At 38.3% G+C, this 21333-nt stretch overlaps 1 protein-coding gene across 4 annotated transcripts in view; it reads right to left on the reverse strand.

Annotated features, from left to right (window-relative positions):
- The window catches only part of SIPA1L3 (signal induced proliferation associated 1 like 3), a 110040-nt gene that overhangs the window by 65485 nt on the left and 23222 nt on the right, over positions 1-21333 (reverse strand). For 3 of the 4 annotated variants that reach the window (XM_072431731.1, XM_072431728.1, XM_072431729.1), the window contains exons 2-3: positions 13386-13468; positions 6893-6995 (exon numbers count right to left, since the gene is read on the reverse strand). The gene's annotated coding sequence lies outside the window, so the exon portion shown is untranslated. Of the gene's footprint in view, positions 1-6892; positions 6996-10547; positions 10658-13385; positions 13469-21333 lie in introns of those variants that run through there. The other variant, XM_072431730.1, reaches the window with a different exon arrangement.

Raw genomic sequence — 21333 nt, forward strand, 5'->3', positions numbered from 1 at the left:
AACCAGTGGTTACTGAAAAGTGCCAGGGGGTGCACCCAGCTAAAAGGGGCTGGGGTGAACACGAACATTTATAATATTCCAGATCAGCATTTATCAGCCTGGGTTCCTCCAGAGGTTGCTAGAGGTTCCCTAAGCCATGAACAATTTGTGCCTCTCAGGTCAGTTTACCTGACACCAATCTTTTATCTGTACAGGTGACATTTTTTCCAATGGCCAGCAATGCAAGAACCATTCTTCCCACTGATCACTACACTAATGTACTGTGAGCTGTGGATATAGTAATAATAGCACAGGTTTCCCTAAGGACCTGAAAGATATCTCAAGAGTTCCCCATGTTAAAAAGAAAAATACACAGCTGATATTTGAAACATAGCTACATATTTGTTACCTGCTGATTACTGGACAATACATTAGTGATGTGCTGATGATGACACATAAAACTGCAGCAGCAAGTTGACAAAGGAAACTGCAAAGCTAAAGCTCAGTATTTAGTGGCAGTACTTTTACTTATATGCATATGTGAATCTGAATACAAAGTTGATTGGCGTTACAGAAACACCGGTGTGTATGTCTTTAAATCAGTTCCTAATAACTTGGCATCCACTATTCAGATGATAGGACACTCAGACAGTCTGCAATGTTGTAAACATACATTCTGAAAGGATCAGTGTACTATAGAAAGTCAGTTCCAGCACAGCTGCCTGAGGGAGAGAACACACTGCACCTCCATGCTATAAAAACAAACACTTTGAAATACTGTCTAGAAAGACAGGCACAGAGATTAAGGGGACAAAGAGCTATTAATGTAGCGTATGAAACCCTGTCACCTTGATATTTGTTGGAAAGGGACAAGGGGGACTGGTACTGAATTAAAAATTGTAAAAGCTCTTTTTAAGCACGTCCATGTTATTTGAGGCCTTCTTGGAAAGCCCAGAGTCGGGAATGTCGAGACAATGATCCATTGTGAGCAGCTTGTGGGGGAAGGAAGTAGATTGGTGTCAAATAATTGACTGTTTCACAAACCCTTTTTTTGTGGTGGAAATGACTGTGCTCCAAAAGCAAACAGAACACTATCTGCAAACACTGAAACTTGTGGTAAAAGAAGAAGATAATTTTAGAAGTTTAATGAAGCATACAGATGCACAAATGCCATATGTATGTCATTCTGATTGCCTAAGAAACTTGTAAGCCTATATAAAAAATCTCCATATAAAAATCTCTGATAACTTTTAAATTTTATAATTTAAATTCTGCTAAGCTGAAGTGCAATACTTTTGCCCAGGAAGGGGGTTGAAAATAAGATTTGGCTCCAGGGACAGCTGGGTTCATCCTGATTCTGGTGACCCAGTGGTACCGGTGGTGTGCGAGAAAATTTTGGTGGTGCACAGAAAAATTTGGACATTATTTGCAATTTTTAGGTTTTAAAAATAATAAAACAAAAATAATATTCTAATAAATTCTTATATTCTGAATAACAATTTTCACCTTTGTATTGCAGTAAATTCACGAACTGTACTAGACATGGAAAAACAAGGGAGGCGCAGCATGGCGTCAGTGTAGTGTTAAGTTGTATGAGGCAACCGCTGCTGAGCCGTACGCTTCAGTATTGTTTCCACCATTACAACAGTCACCCCGCTCAGCGAATACCGATTCTCATCCGATTGTTTTTTTTTTATTTATTTCTCAGATGCTCCTTTAGGTAAGTATGACCTTACCTGTGTATTTCCTTTAACTGTTATATTTAAAAGCATCAAATAGTTTGACTTTGATAACTATCATTTCCTGTTTGGTCTTAGATTGGAATGAAATAAACCCATAATGAGTGAGAAAAAGCAAACAAATATTTTGCATTTCTTTAGTAATAACAAAGATAATACAACTAATGATAATGGTAACAATAGTAATACTTCACTTAACCATGAGCTGATCAATGAATCAGAGCCCCCACAGTCCTCACCATTGGGAAGATCATTATTTTACAAATAGATTTATCTTTTTAAAAAAAAAAAAAAAAACTCTGTACTTGCTGATAAGGTCCTTGCCCTGAAGAATGAAAATGAACACAACCAACAACACATCCAAGAAACTGTAACTTACAAAAAAAAAATGTATTTTTGCGTGCGGGTTTAGGGATAATTTATTCAGTATGATTTTGGCTGCATTGGCCATGTAATTTCTGCATGAGGTTTTTCTTCTTTTCCACGTCTAATAATGACAAACATTAATGCTAAACTATTTTCCAACCTATCCAGTTTCTAAAGGTTTACAAAATACCGCATTTATGGGTCATGTGACCAGTTGGTGCCTTCCTAGAAACTGAGCAAATATGTGTAACTGATACAATGATCAAAGGCAAAGCTTCTGAGTGCCATTTACAGGCTGGTCTCATGTTTACAGCAGGACATAAACTGAAGAGAATATTTGACCAGTGCCAACAAACACAGCTAACTGGAAAAATCAATTTAAAGGGAAGCTTCAAGCAACAAGTAACCTTCAGCATGGTGGCTCAATAGTTAGCATTCTGGCCTTTGCAGCGCTGGGTCCCAGGTTTAAATCTCAGCCAGGGCTCTATCTGCATGGAGTTTGCAGGCTTTCCTAATGTTTGCATGTGTTTCCTCCCACATTCCAAAAACATGAAGTTAGGTAATTGGCTTCCCTCTAAATTGACCTTAGTTTTTTTTAAAGACATATGACATATGGTAGGGATATAAGATTGTGAGCCCCCTTTGAGGGACAGCTAGTGACATGACTATGGACTTTGTACAGCGCTGTGTAATATGTCGGCACTATATAAATACTGTCTAATAATAATATTCAGCAAATGAGCAACATTACTCAGCAAATACTGCAACTTAACTAAAGCTGTGGCTTTTTACTCTTTATGTAATTCTTTTTAAACCAGCATCCAGAGATCACACCAGGGTTGCTGAGTGCTTCTTATAGATTGTGCCATCTAAATGAAGGATACTGGCAACTGTGAATCTAAAAAGGGAAGCAATACTGCAGGTGGTAGGTCCATTTAATAAGAGCCGGTGAACTAGTTACTATGGGTGGAGGAGACAGTTTTTGTCTTTTCTCAATAACAAAATTCCATGTTTGTAACATAGATTCAGCAATGTTAGTGGAAACAAAATTCTCCTAGAAGCATAGCACAAACATGATACTGAGAAGCAGTCATGCACGGAGGATCCTGCATTTCCACCACAATGTTTACTATACACAACATCCTCAGACTCAGGTCAACACAACAGAGTGAAGATATCCATTTACATTCAGATGAAATTGTTACTTAGGAAACCTTTAACCCTAACACCACAAAGCTTTTCTCCATGGACAGTGTTCAAAAAATCCTGCTTAAAGTGCACCTCCCTCCTTCAAACTTACATGCTAATAAAAATAATTAACAAACATCAGACATTATGGTCTCTGTTTATAAAGCAGGGGATAAGACATTCCCTCAAACATATCTTGGTGGAAAATCTTCCAGGCCCATGTGTTTCGATGGCAGTAATTGATTTTTTAAACAGAGAAAAAATAAATAATTACTTACCTTTAAACTAGCTCATTGGTTGGTTGGATGAGAATACCATCATTTGGCATGGTTATGGGCTCGAGGAAAAGCAAAAGATCTTAGATACTGAAAGAATATACTCCTGCACGCTGCTGGAGAATCTTTTCATAAGATTTGGGATCCTCAGCTTTTCCAGGATCCAGTGAGAAGGTCAATTGACTTCAACATGTTAGGAATTATTTTATCTGTTTAAATATGTTTTATTAAGCGGAGATAGAACACAGATTTCTGATCATCAGTGCAAGAGGTTGATAAACATAAATAGGCAACATAAATAGTGGTTAGCACTCTGGCCTTTGCAGCGCTGGATCCCAGGTTCAAACCCCGGCCAGGACTCTATCTGCATGGAGTTTGCAGGTTATTACTGTGTTTTTGGGAGATTCCTCTGGCTTCTCCAGTTTCCACCCACAGTCCAAAAACATGATGTTAGGTTAATTGGCTTCCCCCCTAAAATTGACCTTAGACTGCAGTAAATGACTATGGTAGGGACATTAGATTGTGAGCCTCTTCAAGGGACAGCTAGTGACAGGACTATGGACTTTGTACAACCCTGCATAATATGTTGGGGCTATAATAATAATATTAATAAAAGTGAAATTTAGGTGCTTCGGGGGTCACTTTGATAATTGAGAATTAAGGAAAACCTATTTATAACTGTAGTTACTACAGCATACCACAGGAATATTTAAATCCAGGGTATTATACTTTGCCTTTTTATGCAATCTTTTCTTGCAGCAATAGGCAATTTACACAATTAGTAATCTTAATATTGTAAGTACATTTTTCAGCAAAAATTTGCTTGACTGGCCTGTATTTAAAAAAAAAAAACAAAAAAGCAAAATAGTCTTCAAGTGACAAGTACTGAGCAGTAGAAATACAAGTCAGGTAACGAATATAACTTCCTATAGAGTGGTCTCTAAAGGTAATTGTCCCTCATGTATGGATCAGACAAGAAGCATCTCCAAACATTTAACAATTACCATGTAAGTATCATCAATATGAAGCAGCCGCAGCATAAATCCTGCATAGTAAGCCTTTCTGCTCCCAGTATCCCACTCTCCACAATAGCAGAAATGAAAGCTTTTCCAAGCTGGTCTTATACTGGCTCTCACCCACAGCTACTCAATCTCAGTAGAAATGATCCTTTAATCCTACTGCTGGATTATTCAAACTATCTAATGCCGGTCCGAACACAAAACAAATAAAATATTGCTTTATTTAAACAGATTGAGCTAAAAAAAGGAATTATTTCTTCATTACCTATAGCAGGGGGAAAAAAAAAGGACTCCTCCGCATAAAAATATAAAATCTTTGCTAAACCGAGATCAATGCATTTACAGGGAACAAGCAGCACTGGAAAATATTACTGTTCCTAATCTCATGTTTAATGATACCATTTAATTATTTATTTTAGGATCGGAGGTTCGGATTTTAGCTGGTGGAAATTACAGTCACTAATTAAAAACCTAGTGAACACAGATTTACTCTCCATGGGAATAAGCAGGGTTTCATTAGAGTAAATCATGTTAACCATTTGGCTCTTTGTTACCATTTGAAGCAAGTAGTTGCCCACACATATGAAATTTGAAATTCTGCTAAACAATCCAAATCCTAATAGACACATCAAATCTTTAAAACCTCATGTAACCCGTTAAAAGATATTTACAAATTAACCAATGACTATATTAAAGACAATGGAAGGGACATTAGATTGTGAGCCCCCTTGAGGGACAGCTAGTGACAGGACTATGGGCTTTGTACAGCGCTGCATAATATGATGGTGCTATATAAATATTGTGTAATAATAATAATGATCAAAGATTAGAATAAATAATTCAGCAGGCTTTGGGAGGGGGAGTATGGGTAAAAGTATATATAAAACAAGTCTGTTGGCTGTAATAAATGGGTCCTGTGAAGTTCCAGGTCATGGTAAAGTGACTCTAATAAAACATTAGGAGACTGACAAACCCTGCAATGTAGCAGAATGTTCACTACTTTGGTAGAACCCACACTGCTGGCTTAAATGTCCCAATACACTGCAATTTCGTCTCCAGAGCCCTGCTAGACAACCCTATCACTTATCACAGATAGGCTCTATTACATCCCACCCTGGTGTTATGGTCAGCCTAAATATTGCACATAGAATAAGATATATATTCCATATTAAGTGAATGCATTTCAAGAACTGTAACCTCATCAGCTTTAACCCCGAGTGTGGCTCGGGGTAAAAAAAAGAAAGCTGAAAGCGTTAACCCTGAGGGTGGCTAAAAACAACGAAAAACAATGATAATTACTAGGTTACCTGGTCCGCCGGCGTCCTTCTTCGTAGTCCCCGTCCTCTTGCATCCTCCGGCTGGCGTCCTCGGCATCTGATAAGTCACACGGAGTACCCGGTGATGCCGGTGCGTGCGGCCATTGCGTTGGGGGCGCAGCGGTAATTTCAAATTATTTTGTATGGCATTCAAAACAAAATAACTGTATTGAATGCAATACAGCGGATTTATTTGTCTAAAAGCAGTACATTGTCTTTCATGAAAATGTATTTTACAGTATAATATAATAGTATGAGTATAATAAAGTTTGAAACACAAAAACCTCTTTTCCCACTGGAAAAATATCTTTTTATGGCATCATTCAGTCAGCATTGGACTGAAGAAATGACCTAAAGGTGACACAATCATGCAGATCCTGGTATCCTGGTCTTGGCTGTGTTCACCAATGTCTGACACAGATCAGGTTCTGATTGTGCTTTTACCTTTGTGACTTGCTACAAAGGTTACAATGTTGCATTTTGGGCAGCAACAGCATAGAAAAAGACAGATAATCTTGCAGAAGTAATAACTCAAGGGTTTAGCCCTAGAAGTGCATTATTGATCCCACTACATACAACTGGAGAGGTGACCTCTACCACCACTCATTCAAGGCTATACATTCCTATACACAGGGAAGACAAGTTCACTAAATTTAAATAAAAAGGCTTTAAAAAGAACTCTTCAGCAAACAGTATTGTTTTCAAGTGACAGCTTTAGATAAGACTTGCCAAGTCACTAACCTAAATAAGCATTAGGTCAGTGAAGTCTAGCAGGCAATATAATTGTTTGCTGCTCCACAAGGTCTGAAAGCAAGGACAGGGATTCCCGTTGTAGTGCCTACAGCTTACCCAGTTGGCAAAGACCTCAGCAATCATAGGGCCCAAGGCCAAGACCACCAAATGGCAAGAACCAATGAAAAGAAAAAGTATCAGTGAAACTAGAAAACTGGGCAATGATTCAGTTAAAAGTAATTTACATTTAGAATTCAAGTAATTGGTGGAACACTCACCTTATGGCTTCATCAGTATCCCTATGTTGGTTTAGGCACCAGTAGTAACATAATCCACACAAAACCTGTTCCAATTGAAAGGGCCACACACGGTCTTCTTAGTCTGTGAAGATATAAAAAAATGGATGGAAAGAACTTATAATTCTACAACTTCATAGAAAAAAAACATAGTATCAATGTGAGTGAAACCTTTGTTGTATGTTAGTTTTTATTCAAAAAGTGTGTGGGCTACAAACTGCTGCAAAAAGGTAAAGAGCCAGACAGGAAACTATGTCATGATTTCCAAACAGCAATGCAAACCATGACATCATATTTAATACAGAAAACTTGTGTTTGAAACCATTTTGCCAAATTGAGCCAGTAAATTGATACAAGCTTACTTAACTATGAAAATTTAGGAAAGTTAGTACAGTATTAGAGCAATCTATCACACCTCCCCTGTGCCAAAAACCATCATCCATAACTGCAATCAGTTGGACCTTAAATGGGCTTAATGAGGTCAGCTGAATTAGCAAAAAAAACACCCTGGCTTGTCATGTCACTGAGTTTTGTCTGAGGAAAGGAATATTACAGAAACTATGTTTTTGTGTTTTAAATTTCCAATCTTAACATTAAAAAAAATAAAAAGTAAATAGTAAAGTATCATCATTTCCAGCCAGGCACTGGAGGAACCATTCATTTCAGCAAAAAGCATGATATACACAGAAGTTTTTAATGCACTTAAAGGTAACTAAATACACCTTATAGGTGTTCCATTTTATATCAGCAAGCAGAGTTCAACAGCCTTCAGGTGATGCTTGCACCGATTTTCCATCAACAAAATTTAAGTTAAAAAAAATTCAAGGTATTTGTTGGGGTAATGGTTGCGCCTAATGGAGCCCCAAATTCCAAAAAAATATTTCCAGCATGATGCAGCCCACCTTTTTACACTACTTTTACAGGCTGGCAAATTTATTTGCTGTCCTACTCAGGGGGCAAGAGGTGGGCTACATGGTAGCCATACACACTGGTGGCATTTCATACTGCATGCTAAGAAGATAAAACATAATACATGTGCTAGTATTTAGACCTGCCTGCTACCCAAAAATAATAAATGTACATATCAAGGACTGAACAACCCAGGCTTTTGTAATTCCACTTAAAAAAGACCAAAAGTAAAAATCTCTCCTAAACTTCCAGGGATGAAATTTGTTTGCTAGCTTACACAAATCAGATGATATCCTACTCTGCTCTGGATCAGAATCCACACACTAGTCATGGCACAGGATTGCAGTTTAATCTCCATTTAGCATAGAAACCCTTGCTTTCTGCACCTTGATTAGTACAAGCTATTTGCAAAATTCTTTATATGTCAGCGGTGCTAATTTCCTCCACTTTTTAAACTGTAAACTCTTCTGGACAGGGTCCTCTGCTACCTCTGTGTCACAATTCTTTGTATTGGTAAGTCATTTGCAACCCCTATTTAATGTACAGTGCTAGGTAATATGTTTGTGCTCAAAAAACATTTGTTAATAAATTATGGCTGTTGGCTATAATAAAGAAATAAATTGCATTTAAAAAACATGCAGACCACAATAAGTAAGGAAAAAATGCTCATACATGGAGAAATCCTACAATCTGGTAATAAATGCTCAAACCCTTGAATGAGTCTTCTTTCAACTAACATTCACATCTATTTTTCAGTTTGTATCAGACAATCTCTCCATCACAGACTATAAAGCAATGATGGTTTGCGTCAGGTCTATTCCAAGCATTCAGCTCATCATTCCATTATTGAATGCAGTCTACCACAATGCATAGGATAATTATCACTCAATAACAGTGAAAGCACTATTGTTGTAATCTTCCCGTGCACAGCAGTCTATGCAAAATTGATACTAGTTATAAGTGAAGCCTGGTGGGCTGTATTGGCCACTAGTATCCTACATATATATTGTAAAACTAAAGACTAAGTGTTTTTTAGAACCCTGGGGTTCGTGCGATTTGCAAATCTGAGGCCAACTTATTGGACACCAATGATCCATTTGCTATCTGTAAGGGTGATATTCTTCCCATTGGCCTGCAATATAGGAGGCATTCTTCCCACTCACCACCATGTTAATTTACTGTAAATATAGTAATTGTAGCATGGGTTCCTTAGGATCTAAAATTTATTTCAACATTTCCCCTATGTTTAAAAGGTCAAGAGACACTGCTCTAGCCAGCGAGATCTCTGGATTTATACAAGAGTGGATTTTTTTTTTTGTGTGTTTTTGGTCAGTATGACAAATCACAAATTATCGACTTATTCCTATTCAAGTGCCACATCCCATCCCATCTATCATTCAAGATCTCTAGAAGTTAGGAGTGTTGACACTTTTTTTCACCATATCTTCACAATACAAAAAAATTCCTTAAGTCCATTTAAAAAGAAAACCAAGCAGAGAAATATGGGAGCTAACATCACCAACTTGTTTTTAAGGTGCAAACTCCAGGGCTGACTTCTTCTTTCCTGACTTCATTACCTAAAATAGAAAAAGACTTCACCAGCTGAGGGGCACCAATAAACACTGTCCATAATGCTAATCAAATTTTACTTATTGGCAAGATTTTGAGTGGAGAAAAGAAGCCAAATCTACTGAAGGACAAAACTAAGAGTTTGTTTAGCATTCCAAATATTAGAATTTTAGGTACTAAAGAGTTGGGTCACAAAAAATGGGCTGCCACCAACCTACAATTTTTTCCCACCCGGCTTAAAAAATGTTCTGGGTTCAACACTGATGTGATTAGTTATATGAAAATATAGCAGAAAAAGTTGGAGATTGTAACAAATGATGTGTGTTTAATAATACAGTTTTCTGGCTCTCATGCAGCCTGTTACATGCTTGAAGTAACTAATCTTTCAAACAATCTGCTTGACGGTGACAGGTGTAGCCTGAAGATTTAGGCAGGGCATCAATGTGCACAGCATATCACAATCAGTCATTGCATGACATCATTTTATGGTGCATGACATCATCCTTCAGACTCCACCTTAGCAGCCTGCGGATACAATAAAAAAAGCTGGCACAGCATGCAATCTTCACAATGACTATAAAATGTGGGCAGAAGCAGAAAGCCAGGGTGAAGGCAACGCAGCCCGAAATTAACCACAGCAGTGCGAGTACCAACGTGTCACCCAGCTCCTAATGTATGGTTTTATCTGGACCGTTAATGAGCATTTTGCTGTGCAGACATTCCTGATGCCCCAAGCACATCCACTATATTAAATGCTTTACATCCTCATAAAAAATAAGACTGCCCATAATCACTGACACCCAAACACACCCAGATATTGGGTACAGCCCTACCTGTGTAATCCTAATTCTTTTTTTCTTTAAAAGTCTCAGGGGAGCAATTTATTTCATGAAAAGCAGGTTGCTTTTCTTAGCAACGCTTTAATGTAAAGCACCAATTATATGAAATGTTAGTAACACAGTCTAATCATTTTACAAGCATGTACATAGACACACACTTCCACACTGCACATGCTGTATAGAATACGTACGTTACACACATGGTGGATAAACACTTCTCTGCAGTGAGTAGTTGTCCTGCAGCAGATCCTTTTGCACAAAACACACAAGCGTGTCAAACACACAGCGGCAATCCTGTTCAAGCACAAACATACAATCACCTGCTATCTGTAGCACCCATTTCACAGATCCGTCCTCTCCCTGGCCAGAGATATACAGTCTGGTGAATGAGAGCAGGAAGCTGAGCCGTGGGCTGCCTAGTAATACTACCATACTCGTCCACTGAATACTAAGTGGGATTACATCCCCCTCCCACACACAGCTCCTATCACCATAGACAATGCATGAACTGTCCATGACTTCAACATGTTACATCTGTGTCTGCAGGCCATGCAGAAGGCACAGACTTGTTCTACACGCTGATGTAATGACAACGACTTGTTAAATGGATTTAGGGATCAGTCTCTGCGAAGGTACATAGTGATCTAATGATAGTAACATGTTATGAGTTAAAACCTGTGCTGAGAGAAATGTAAAGCTGTCATCATTGGCCTTCTCTTGAAATTGCTTACTGCCTGGCTGCCATGCTGATCCAACAGTGTCAATGATTTTGAGTTCCGGCCCTGGAACTAGCATGCAGAAATCCGCTGAAATCATAAGCATGTCAGTCAGGGAGGCCATATAAAGGCCAGCAATTATTATTATTAAACAGGATTTATATAGGGCCAACATATTACGTAGCGCTGTACATTAAATAGGGGTTGCAAACGACAGACAGATACAGACAGTGACACAGGAGGAGAGGACCCTGCCCCGAAGAGCTTACAATCTAGGAATGCAATGGCAGCCTATATATTTCTTTCATCACAGGTTTGCATGACATGATGAATTCAGTGTTGGAACAGTAAAAAAAAAAAAAAATAAATAAAAATAAAGCTTAATGGAAAAACTGCAGCAGGCACGTCAAATTATTTTTTCTTTGGCATGCATGGGACCATTTGTTTAGAAGATTTGAATGAAGGCTTTAGAATGTTCTATAGATCATAAGGTTATGATTTGTTTATCTGTTTATAATTTGGTTCTGGATGGTATATTCACCTTTTAGATGTGGAATAACACTTTTGTAAATGCACCACTGTAGAACCACTATGGCTCTTTACGCAGTAACCCTATCTTTTTTTTTGGTGGGGTGAAGCAGGATTTCCTCCTGCCCTTTACCAGTTTCTTTGCACAGCACATAGTCACAACCTTACCCCTGCTCCTGATGTGAGCTGAGCTTCCTGCTTCTACCCTCAAAATGTGTTATTGTTATTTTCCCCATTGAGGATCCACTGAGAAGGATTCCCCACATAAAAGCACATCAGAAAAATTAAACAAAGACTTTCATTTTGCAGCCGAGTTCTGGCTGTTCCATCTGAACACAATGGAAGACATAGGGTACAAATCTCAGTACACAAATACTAGCAAAAAGCCATTACTTTATCCAAAACTAGTATAAATACTAGAGCATTTGGTAGAGAGAGTCTTTAACTTGAGCACGCTATGTCTAAAGGAAAAGCTCAGTTTTACATCAAAGAAAAAACATGTTATTAAAGCAACATTTTAGATCCAACTTTTTGAGACAGAAGCAATTTCAGGAATAAAATATATTTAAGCATAACTGAGAAAAAAATGTAATTATGGTATTCCTGTGGGTAGGTACAAAAAAAGCAAAGATAATTTTCCAGATATTACCAAAACAGGAATAGAGAAAAATACTCCCAATGGGGATGTATCAACATTAATAATTTAATGATTTTCATTTACATTTGGGCACTTTCTCACTTTCGGTCATGGCTCCAAAAAACGTGGAGGTAGTGACTAGAGGAAGTGAGGGGAGCTGCTGTATTATAAAGTTCTAGTGGTGCCTTCACATATCTACACCAGCCTTGCAACCCTATATATCAGGTTAAATTCCAGTCTATTCCACACATAAACTTGTCTATTCTAACACTTAAACTTCTACCAAAGATGGTCTGCTGTTGCTGCCTTTTATTGGCAACTGATAGGCCAATTTAATTGAATGAGGGCAGCAAGTGCCTGTATTTAATGATGATAGGAGGGTCAGATAGCTGTATTAGATACAGGCAGAAGCCTAACAGTTGCCCCCTATTCTGCTAAGTGATGGGGTTAATTATAAGATGATGACATACAGATGTGGGAGTTTAACCACCTTCAATTAATTGAGCTTCTGCTCTTCAATCTGCTATTGCTATGCTTCCTTGGTTGCTGCAGCCTCCCTCACACAAAAAGCCATTGAAATCTATCAATAAGTTTTACTTAAGATAAAAGATGACATTTGTATGCCTTCCCTGTGAATGATGAGAGAAGTGTATTGGAAACACTAACTTAATGGATCACTGAACTAAATGGACACACTGATTTGGCAAAAATAAATCCTGTAAGAATGCAAATTCCTTTTCCCAGAGTAATAAAAGCATAGAAAATCAGCAACTGATAAAGAGCAGATCAAGATGCCATCGCCCAGCAGAGATAGAGCTTGTTGTAAGGAACCCACGCACAGTCGGGCACAGAACATTCCCACACTATCAGAAAGGTAGGAGGACTGTGCCATGCACATTAGGAAAGCAAAAGAGCTTGCCAAGCATTGCAAGGCATCTTTCAGCTGTGCATGAATGTGAAACTCCTAAATCTAAGTTTACTTATCAAAAATTGGCATTAATTAAACTTTTTTACATTTGAACCCTTCCTGACTTACAGACATCAAGAACATAAAAAAAAAAAAAAAATATTTACAATTTGGAACTGGCATAAAAAATGACAGCTGTAATCTGACTGGCTGCTATGCTTAGCACAGAATCTTTTATTACGGGAGTTTCAACAATCAGTTTAAAAATATTCCACAGCACTAAAAGGTCACCTTTGACCATACAGTTGTCACAGAGCTGAACATGCAAACATTCCAAAGTCCAAAGTGTTGAATATTGTTATTGTTTTACCTTGTGCTGTATCTCTGCATACAACAGGAGGGATAAAGGATCAAAAGGTCTACAAACAGCAGTCCGAATCTTGTTTCACTTTTCTAAAAAGAAAAAAAAAAAAGATTTGTTTTTATAGCCAAAACAAGCAATAGTGTTGATAATAAGTATAAGGTTTGGAAATGATCTTTACAAATTGAAAAAACCCTGGCATGCTCGCACTTGCCTGTATCTGTTATTTTTAAACATCTTGATAAAACATTGCCCCTACACTTTTGTTTTACAGCCCAACATGTTTTGCCTGTAGACCACCCTCCTTAGCGACTAGTATGTGCAATCACAAGAAAAACAGTGTTCAGGAGCTTCTATCAGGTCTAAAAATATTAGGTGGTGATTACTTTTAAATTTTTTTTTCTTCTGTTTGCAGCAGAGGTTTCAAAAGTCAACAGGAAAAAAAGTGCTATATGTATATCCTATGATAAAAATAATTTTGACGGCTATGTTCAGACAGGCAATTACGCCAGGCAGTTCACTGCAGGATAGCAGTATGACCCATGATCCTTTGCACCATGTGGCAAAAGAACAGCAATTACATGAATGTATGTCAATGCCTTTTTATAATTGCTCCCGAGCAACATATCGATGCCAGAGTGGTTAACCTCACAGTTGTCAACTGAACTTAGCACAAGAGTACCCTTACCCCCTTTTTTTTTCATAACACACAGGTCCAAACTAATGATCAAACAGTACCAACGCTATAATAATGCTGCTCATTCACAGAAACCTCTAAACAAAAGGTTCAACAAAGTAAAATGGCATCAATAGAGTTTACACAGATAATCATTTGCCATACACATGGTAAATGCCATCCCCAGTTATGTCATAGGAATTAACTTATCAGCAGGAGAAACAATATCTGTCATTTCAGGTCAGATCACTTATACCAGGTGTTTTGTTTTTAAAGGCTTCATAGTAGTTTCCATATTTTCTTGTTTGAAATATAACAAATTCATATGTTTAGAAACAAAAACTAAACTTTGACAGGGCCTACATAGTCTTCCTTGGTACAGCAACCAGACTAGACTTACTCTGTAACATTTTCATGGAACTTTCCAGTGATATCCAGCTTTTGGTCATAGGTGGTATGATCACTTCATAGTTATACTTTGTTATGAAAAGTGACATTTCTATCTTGTACATGAGCACAGATATGTGTTACACACAGAAGAATGAAGTTGTTCACCAGTTCAGAAGTTATTATATGTAGGTACATATAGCTGCATGATATGACGATAACTAAAACTGGTCATGTAGACCATATAGTTATGTACTTGCAAACAGCAATAAAGAGATGTGGGGGAAAATTTTTCTATAATGGTTTTCAACACTTTAGAAAAGGAAAATTCAGTATTTTCCAGTGCACTCCTATGTAGAGTACCCTCACCCTGTGGGATGTCTGTATGCCTCAACAGCTATATTACCAGCCTACAAAGCTCTAAAGAAAGGCTGATGAGTAGAAGTGTAATCTTTTCAGGCTTGATCCCAGCGACAATAGGACCTCCTAAAGACCTATTTTCTTTCAGATTGCCCTCATGGTGGTGCCACAAATAAACTAACCCCATGAGAAACCATATAGCTGAATGGAAACAAGGAATCTAAAAAAAAAAAAAAAATCCTTGTGAACAGAAGACTAATTTAGCTGCTAAGTGAATTACTCCTTCAATCACCTCTGCATCACAGGGGTAACTCTCTGATTTAGTAACATGACGACAGAGAGGCACAAGAATATACCTGTTACTACAGGATGAAACTTAACTCTATGCAACCTCCATTTAGACACACAAAGGTCCCAGATAAAAAGGGAGAAAGACATCAGAAAAGTCAAAGTACCAACACAGTGTATATATGGAATATTTACCAATGAAACAAACCAATAAAACCCCTGCCTAGTAGGTGTAGGTTCCCCGTGTGCTGCTAAAACCACTCTGACCTGTCAAAGTATGGAAATGAAAAGACCTCTAAAGGTGTCTTGTAGACAGCAGCAAATTCTGTAAAGTCACAATTACTCAACGGACACCTTTTTTCCCCCATTTGTACATCCTCATGATATTGCTAAATGACACACATACACACACACCAAGGCATGAAGAAAGTGAGAGGGTGCAATTGACTTGGTTTCAAGTGGTTCATGGACCATAGTTCTACAAGAATCCTCTTTCTACACAAATATTGTCCACAAAAGGCAAGTGACATGCTAAGCTGCACCAATTAGGAGTAACGTTTAAAAAAGTAGTAGGTTGCAAAAAAGTTCTACCAACTATCCAGTGCAATAGCTACTGAAGGTAAATGTTTGAGGTGATGGAAAATCATGGAAGGTGATCATGGTTACATAGCTTTAAAAACAATGATTTTGCCCCATGTGTCCTGCTTCTGTCCACTAACAAAATCATAAAGACGATCACAACAGGTCACCGTGGCATACAAGTCACGTTGTATTTGGTACGTTGGCAGAACATCTACCTGTATATGGGAAGCCTGAGAGCTCACAGGTACTTTTTGCAGCTATAGTTGAATTATCATAATACTATGGTTAATAAATGACTCAACTGAAACCAATGAGCTCAGGTAAAAAACACAAACTAACTTTACCAGATTACTGCCAGGAAAAACACTGAGAAAGCCAGATTGTGATGTCATAGTTGAATGAGTGTAGCACCACATATAACGCATTTTATATATATATATATATATATATATATATATATATATATATATATATATATATATATATATGAATTGGAAAACTTTTAGAAAAGTTTAGCATCCACAGCCTATGTGTAAATAAACATTTAGGCAAAGGGGTTAGTGTACCTAAAGCTGATCTACAGCCAATTACAACGGCTCCATATACACCACTACCTTCTATTGCTGACAAAACAAATAAAAACCAAAAAAAAGCCATTTTCATTCATTAAAAACCCTGAACATGTCATGCTCCAGTCCCCATCCTCTCTCTTCCACTTCTTACTTCTGAAGGGTTCTTCTTTTGAGCGTCCATGTAACTGCTTGCCTAATACTGACCCTACCTACTAGCTGACCATTGCCTGGATCCTTTCTTCAACTGAACACAAACAATAAAGATATCTTTGGCTACGTAGACAGGTCAGATGATTCTGGTCCGATAATAGCCTCAGTGTTGATATTGGATGAGAATCTGGCTTGTGTACAGCCCTCATCGCCCTGGCGGATCCACGGACAACAAACCATCCTAATGAAAGTAAAGGGGAGAGTTTTCCCCCCCTTAGCGCTTGTTTATGCATTGTTCAGTCTTTTGTGCTTGGGAAGGATTGTGAAAGATCCCTTCCAACGACAACTATTGCATGTGTGTATCCAGCCATAACAACAGACTGAGTGGCACTGGCCAGTGGTCCTCCTCACCCTGGAAGTGACTTGTCTCGGGATTTTAGGCAAAAATATCCCAATTCAAAAGGTTACGTGAAAACACAAAAAAAAAAAAAAAGGTGAGAGAGAAGGGTAGTTTAGAGTTAATTTTTTCCCAGAATGGGCTTTAATGTTTTTAGAATGTGTTTCACAAGGTGTGTGAAGATTCACTTGAAATAATTATCCAAAGTGAAAGACAAAAAAAGCCTGTCTACTCATTTCATCTACACAATTCCATAACTGAAGCTATTATTCACCCAATTTAGTGGGTAAATATTCTGAAATCCTTTAGTTATCATTTAGGTATTCTTCAGCCTCAATATTTTCCCTTTTTTTCATTGCTGCCATTTTGTTAGCCCTACAGACGGTGGACCTTTGGGTGTCTCTATATTTGATAATCACACTACAATGCCAGTATCATATTTTTTTATTCTTGAATTTTATTCTGTTTTCCTTACAAAAAAAGATTGAAAATCGGCAAATGATATATTTTTAAATGGTAACACAAGCTGATCTGTTTTGTATTGCCTTTCCGTGAATGTCAGTCCTGTTTATCAAGATCATCATTCACAAGATGCTGAAAAGCTGCACAGTGGGGAGTGTGGAGGACATGAACAAGAAAAAAACATCATTTACAGACAAGCCATCTGCCTCGCTGTCATTCCCACAACACACTTTAACATCAGGTAGCTTTAAGTACTATTACAGAACGCCCCTTTATGTGCGGATCCTTTTTTGCAGCCTTTAAAATTAAAAACCGTGGCAACAAAACTCTGGCATTAAAGCATTTCAATAGAGGTTGAACTTCGAGAATCAGGATGTGATCTGTATGAAGTTTGTATGTTCTTCCAGTATTTTGTGGGGATTCGTCCACATTTCTAAAACATACTGGCGTAAATAAAATGGATTTGGGCTATGTGAGGGATAATATAATATGGTGGGACACTTCTGTGGGTCAGGGAGTGACAGGACCATGCACCATGCTGCATACAGAATATATGGATGATGTATAAATACATATTTCTAATAAACATACATGCATTTGACGTGCTTATATATAATGAGATAACCAGGCGGTTTTATTCAATACATTTATCCTCCAATATTATTATAGGTTTGATTACCATTTGTTTCAACTCAATCTTCACTAGCTCTGGATTTAGGAAGCAGCACTTACATTAGGGAAAAGCAGAGGAATGATCCAATCAATGTGCTGCTGTATATTCACCATCCTACCAGTGGGCTGCATTGGTTGGTGGCCACGATTTATTTCTAAACTGAAGTTGAGAACAGCAAGGTCATTAATCTAGCAATAATATCTTACAGGGGTGTCTGAATTTGCCAGAGTGGCTGAACAGAATTACAAATCCACTGGCAGGCAAGATAGTTCAAAAACTTAGTTGTTTATTTTGCTATTTGTTTGAAATGTAACTTTAATAACAAAAAACATTTAAAAAAATGAGTAGGAAATGTGGACTTGATGTCTCCAGTCAAAATAAAAAAAGACCATTTGCCAACTATGGGCCTTGCCATTTCCACTATGACTGCACTCTGTATTTTTAAAAGGTGTACAGCAATGCATTGTGGTGAGCCGACGTGCATTGAACTGCAGTGTTTGTGCAAACTACAGCTGGGGTGCAAATATAAATAATACCAACGCATGGCTTGTGGGTTAAGTTGGTACACACATTTCCACACTGAAACAAGTGCATTCATGTAACACATTAGTGGGTATGGCCACAATGATAAAATTAGCAGTACTTGAATCAGAAGCTTCCATTTAGTTAGCAGCAGCTGCAAGTAGGTTGATAATTATTATTATACAGTATTTATATAGCACCAACATAATACACAGCGCTGTACAAAATCCAGTCATGTCACAAGCTGTCCCTCAAAGGAGCTCACAATCTAATGTCCCTACCTTAGTCATATTTCTTAATTACAGTCTAAGGTAATTTTTTTTAGGGGGAAGCCAATTACTTACCTGCATGTTTTTGGGATGTGGGAGGAAACCAGGTTAGCCACAGGAAACCCACGCAAACACGGGGAGAACCTGCAAACTCCATGCAGATAGGGCCCTGGCCGGGATTTGAACCTGGGACCTAGCACTGCAAAGGCCAGAGTGCTCACCACCGAGCCACCGTGCTGCCCTGTTTAAAATTTCTTGGGACGAATTTGGAGATGTACACAGTTACATTAAACAGCATTATCCACAATAGTTAGGCTATGCCTAGAACACAAAGAAGCAAGTCCATGTCAGATACAGGATTAATTAATACTGTGATCAAACACCGGTATGCCCGGTTTGATTTGCGTTTATCAGGAGCTACAGTGCAGGTATGATAACTCTTCTAATAAATGGTGATCGTGCAGAAATATTACTTATTTAGAAGGGATGAAAACTGTCTGTACACAACACAATTCTATCCACTGGGGGCAAACAGCAGGAACAAAACACCGATATTCAAATCTAAGCATTTTTTTTTTTTCGGATATTGTGGGATCATGTATTTATTGAGCCGTAAAAAGTTCACTAGAAAACAGGACTACGGCAAATGTGGAGTAAGAGAAGAGCACACAGCAGTAACTGAAAATGATGATCACTTTATAGGATGACTTCAGAAACATTGTTCTCAAGACCAAAACCCAATAAAAATATGGGAACAAAACTCCCTATCCAAATATTTGTGTTCCTAAATTATCATAAATACCTCTTAGCTCCAGCATTTTGTTACTTTTCTCATGTGTTGTACAGATTTGTTGCAAATTTAATAGAAATTCAATAGAAAAGGCTGTGTAACAACTGTCTGAAAAGAGTTCAATGTGTGAGAATTACCAAACTGTCCTAAACAGTCAGAAAAATGTATCCTCCAAGATGAGAAAAGCTCATGTTTTGAAGTAGCACTCAGCAGGGGCAGGTAGGTCCACCAAATATGGAACCACATTTTAGCAAAGCTGTAAAATTTGACACTAAGTGTTGCAGATAATGCCAGCATTATATAAACTGATAAATAACAAAGCAGAGATCACTGGCATGTCAACAGCTCTAAACCTCAAAAATGCTTAGACCTAAACATCTAGAAGCAAAGTACACATCAGCATGTGTTGGTAAAGCTGATTGATCATGGGTTCAAATTGGTAGCTATTCTAATGACAATATTGGCAAAGAGAAATATAGCTAGCAAGGTATGTCAGATGCACAAGATGAATATTAGAATGGAAATAGTTGGTGGACGTTGGTCCTCCTTAATCGCCTGAGATGAAATGCAAAATTTCCACCACCATCTGGAATGTGCATACAATACAGCAGATCTTTATGCTTTACATACAGATGTCATACCCTGAAAGTGTACATCCTAATACTACAATAATACTGCACTGAAAGGAGAATTTCTTTTTGGCCTGGTAGCCACTATGTTTATAAACAGTCCACCGACTTCATAGTTTAAATAAACAGATTATACTAGTTCCTTCTTAGTTTTACTTATCAGAGTTTGAAAATACCACCCAATCACAGCAGCTTCCATTCAATTTACATACACGACAATTTCTAGGTGGAACCAAAATTCCTAGGATACTTTATACCACGGATATAGAACCAACTGCCAGAAATGTGTAAAAAATGTAGGTTCATTCTGATAAAAGCTACTATATCAGCCCTTAAAAACTCAATTTCCATTGGCATCCCAGCAGTCTTAAAGCAGGATTAAAATTCCACTTTTGTGATCAGACTGAGCTTTATTGCAGAAAGAAACAGGTGATGTCCCTTCTGCAATAACCATTCCTATCTCCCTGATTGCTCGAACGGTTAAAATTGTGGATTTCCCTGCAGTTACTGCCACTGAAGGAACTCCCGTGCAGGCCTGACCAATCAGAATAACCGGAGATCGCAAGAGAAGGAAAGAGATGGCGGCTCCCTATCCACAGAATGGGTATACCAGGTTATAGTTCTGCTTTATGTCTTGTGTAAACAGGCTTTTGTTTTCTTTAAGGATTTTTATTTCCATATAAGTCTATGGGAAAGCAAAATCACTAGTCAAATAAAGATCACAAGGTCAACTACAGGTCAAATGAATACTGTAGGCTTTTAGATGTCAAACTGATGTCAACACCATGAGCCTTACTTGCAGTTAAGTTACTATACTAAGAGAAATCTTTGAAACAAAAGTAACTGCACTTTCTATAAAAAAAGGAAATATGGAGGGCGTGGCCGGCTGATGGCGGAGGCAGACGTGTGCTAGTGCTGCTCCGCGATCCGAAGGGGGAATCCTCATTAATCAGCGCTGCAGCGCCTTTACTTACACGCCAGGATGGGTCCCAAGCCTAAAGGGAGCCAGAAGGGACGATCCGGTGGCGAAATCCCGGCGTCCAGAGTCATCCCGGGGATGTTTCAGGCCAGTACCAAGGCCGCGATCGACCAGGCCGCAAAGCCGCGGCCTCAATTTACTGCGGGATCCGGATCGCGAGGAGACGCGAACCGGAGCCCCCCCGCGGATACAGCGCAAGCCACAACTTCAGGCCTCATAGA

The sequence above is a fragment of the Pyxicephalus adspersus genome, chromosome Z (genome assembly GCF_032062135.1).
Source record: "Pyxicephalus adspersus chromosome Z, UCB_Pads_2.0, whole genome shotgun sequence".
NCBI classification, from domain to species: Eukaryota; Metazoa; Chordata; class Amphibia; order Anura; family Pyxicephalidae; genus Pyxicephalus; species Pyxicephalus adspersus.